The sequence below is a fragment of the Medicago sativa genome, chromosome 7, assembly GCF_051527215.1.
Source record: "Medicago sativa cultivar Bolivia chromosome 7, Bolivia_mono, whole genome shotgun sequence".
Classification (NCBI taxonomy): Eukaryota; Viridiplantae; Streptophyta; class Magnoliopsida; order Fabales; family Fabaceae; genus Medicago; species Medicago sativa.
Window position 1 is genome coordinate 29260964 of NC_140755.1, and position 4060 is coordinate 29265023.

The window sequence follows — 4060 nt, forward strand, 5'->3', positions numbered from 1 at the left end:
AATCCCTCTCAAAATCCGTCACTAAATTTTGCGACCAAGAAATTTATGAGGGATTTTATTTTTTCCGTCACTAATTTCCCTCTCTAATTTTGCTTTTTCTAGTAGTGTGAACACTTTACTTTGAATTTGTGTTGATTTGTATGTAAATTTTTTCTAAAGAGTCAAAATTTTTAAATAAATACCTAGTTTTGCGTGATATGTCTTTTTTGTGTAAATTGATCTTAAATTTTATTTAAAATAATTTTTATAAGTACGTCTTTCCCGTGTTTGGCACGAACTCACAAACTAGTTATACATAAACATATGAAATTTCCACATCTAATATACTTTCTTTTAAAGGAGTTAGCTATGAAGAATGCACATCGAAATTCAAAGGTCTCAAATAGAATATTTGGATGTCATGTCATCCAAATAGAATGTCAAATGAAGGGGGAGCAAATGTCTCAATTTTTGAAAAGGAAAATGCTAAATAGTTTTTTAGGGTATTGGTTAAGAGAACAAAAATAAAAATAATATGTTGAAAGTGGTGAAAAATGTTGATTTCAACTTTCTAAAATCTTAAAAGTTATATTTTTCAATGCAAAACTACTACTTTTAATTTTCTTAACAAATGTCTAAGAGCACTTGTTAACAAGACTATTTTTAAAAAGAGAAGACCAAAATTAAGGGTTAAATCAATACAGGGATCAAAATCACAGATTTAATAAAACAGAGAGGAACCAAAACTGTATTTAAAACAAAAAATATTTGTTTTTTTTAGCACAAAAAATATTTGTTTTGTTAAAGATACTGGATTTTTCTTTTCTTATCTATACTAAATATATATATAAAAAATGTAACAAATAGATAGGAGTAAATTTAAAATCAAATTAAAGTGTAACAAACTCAATCCTTATTTTTCATGTACATCAATTTTTTTTCTTCCTTATCCTTTATCTTTAAAAAAAATAATGGGTGAGAGCGAATTCAAAATTGAAAAAAAGTGTAACAAACACTAAGAGTAAACATCCAATTTTTTTTTTCTTCCTTTCCTTTATCTTTTAAAAAAATAATGGGTGGGAGCGAATTCAAAATTGAAAAAAAGTGTAACAAATACTATGAGTAAACATCCAATTATTTTCTTTCTTCCTTTTCTTTATCTTTTAAAAAGTGTAACAATCTAGATCGAGCAAATAGAAGATTTTGGGCTGATTTTTTCATTATCTCAATTATACCCTTAAACAACTTTTTCTAAAATAATGATTGTTGTTGTGTAATTAAAAAGATAAGAATTAAGATTAAATTTGTTTGTTATATTTTGAAAGCAACAAAACTATATGTTAATTTTGTTTGTTATAATTCGAAATCATAAACCGTTAGCGCAATAAAAAGAGTCAAAAGAGTCTTTTTGCTAGTGAATGTTAAAGATACCGGTATCTGAAATATAATAGAATGCATATCAAAATACAAAAAAAGAAATTATAATAAGAAATCACGTTTTAATAGAATGCATATCAACGTTTTAATAAACCTTCATCAATCTTTTGTCAAAAAATAAAAATAAACCTTCATTGATCTATTATTTTTTATGAACATAAAGTGTGTTGGACTCATCAATATCATGACAAACATCAAGGTTCAAATAACGCTTATCGATTGTGTCTGTGTCCGGTTTAAAAATTATGACATTTTAATCGGTTGAGCTAGGATTTATGCATATTAATGGTTTTTTTTAAAGAATGTATATTAATGATTTGTTTATGCTAAAACAAATATCACTATATTTCGATATTAGCTGGGTAATATAATTTCATTCCATAACTAAAGCATATATTTTTTATTTTTTTCACGGGATATCTAAAGCATGTCTATTTATGAGTATCATGCAACGTATAAGTTAATTCCATATTTTGTTTCAAAAAAATAAGTTCATTCTATATCTAAAGCATAGCTATTTATGATGACTATAATCTCTTCCGAACTTTATTGAAAAATTAATAAAATGGCTGTACAATATCAACGCAAGATATCATCAGCACTACTTGCACATAACTGTTTTTTTGTTACAAAGGACTAAACTGTTACAAATAAATAAGATAAAGACCTGAAGTAATTTTGCTTGTATATATATAATCATCCATCTCTAGGGCTTCTCCCATTCCATATGTCAGCCTCTCTTCCTCCAAATCGCTTTTCCAAAAGCATCCACAATCAAACAATGAGTCCGGATGAATTGTCAAAGATTTCAGCGTCGCCGGTTTCATTGGCCACTCTACTTGACCGTGAGCTTCGAGAAGAGAAAGGTGAAAAAAGTTTTGTTAAGTATGGAGAAGATAGCATGACGAAGAAAGGAGAAGATTATGGTCTGATCAACACATGTTGCTACCGGGTTCTTGGGGATCCATCAACTGCGTTTTCAGTGTTCGCAATTTTTGATGGGCATAGCGGAATATCAGCCGCAATTTATGCAAAAGAAAACTTGCTAAAAAATGTTTTGAACGCAATACCAAAAAATATTATCAGCAGCAGCAGGGATGCGTGGGTACGTGCCCTTCCTCGTGCTCTAGTGGCTGGTTTTGTGAAGACTGACATGGATTTTCAGAGTATCAAGGGAGAAATGTCTGGAACAACAGCTATGTTTGTTGTGGTTGATGAGAGTATTGTCACTGTCGCATCTGTTGGTGATTCCCGTTGCATATTAGTAGATACTGAAGGAGGAGATGTAGTTTCTATCCTTACGGTTGATCACAGGCTTGAAGATAATGTGGAAGAGAGGGAGCGTGTTATTGCAAGTGGTGGTGAAGTAAAAAGACACGATTACCGTGGTGGCCCTCTTCGCGTTTGGCCTGGTGGATTATGTCTATCTAGATCAATAGGAGACGCAGATCTAGGGAAATATATTGTTAATACCACATGTTAAGCAAGTCAAACTAATTTCCAATGGTGGCGGTGGAAGACTTATCATAGCCTCTGATGGTGTTTGGGATGCTTTATCGAATGAAATGGCAGCCGCATCATGTCGGGGTGTAGCTGCAGAATTTGCTGCAAAGCTAGTGGTTGAGGAAGCTATAATATCTAAAGGCTTGAGAGATGATACATCATGCATTGTTGTAGATATTCCTTCTGATCACCTTCCTGTATTACAACCGAAGTCAACTACACGAAAGAAATTACAAAATGTGCTAAAACCGCTTCTTTTTCCCTTCCGAAAGAAATCTAAGAAGAACTCTACAAACAAAGCTACCAGCAAGGTTGGTGTTGTTGTGGAAGATTTATTTGAAGAGGGTTCTGTGTTTATAGAAAGGTTTGGCAATGATTTTTCACTGAATAACAACTCTCATCAGATTTTCAGCTGTCCGATTTGCCAAGTGGATCAACCCACTGGCAATGGTATATCAAGACCGTTGAATTCTCCATTTGAAGGTTCATTTTTCTGCACAAACTGTCGGAAGAAAAAGGATATCATGGAAGGAAAGAGGCCAATGGTCTAACATTATGAATTGACTTTAATTTTGCATTGTTTAATTTTTCATAGATTTGAATCTTATCCTATTTATTGAAATTCTTCTTTGTTTAATAGTTGATATTTGTATACTTTTATCTGACAGTGTGAGCATGGTTGAATTTACAATTTTGGCGGTCATTATTATATATGCAAGATAGGTCTTCTAACTGTTTTGCATTTTGTTACAAATTTGATTCTGGATTGTACTCAGATGTTACAAATTTGATTCCCTTCACTTACAAAGTTCCTGTACAAATATCATTGTCAATTCATTTGTGAGAAACATTTTAACCAATCTTGAATTTTTTAGAAAGTCAGGCATTTTGGATGCAGATTTCAACCATTTTAATCAAACTTTAGTTTTGTGCTTTTTATGGGACAGAATAAGCCTTAATCAGATTTGTGACTGATGCTATATAGATCAAGGCCTTATAAAATGTAGAAATGATATTTCAATTTTATTTTTGTTTATCTTAATATAGTGTTTTTGTATCACTATGGTATATAAATTATATTTTATGTTTTGGGGATATGTGAGTAATATACTCATAGAGTAAAACCAATCTTCTCCCATGA

General features: G+C 31.2%; 2 pseudogenes; both read left to right on the forward strand.

Annotated features, from left to right (window-relative positions):
- Nucleotides 1–2197: 2197 nt before the first annotated feature.
- LOC146905433 (putative protein phosphatase 2C 5 pseudogene) lies at nucleotides 2198–2899 on the forward strand (annotated as a pseudogene).
- A 67-nt stretch (nucleotides 2900–2966) lies between these two features.
- Nucleotides 2967–3470, forward strand: LOC146905434 (putative protein phosphatase 2C 3 pseudogene; annotated as a pseudogene).
- The last annotated feature ends 590 nt before the right edge of the window (nucleotides 3471–4060 follow it).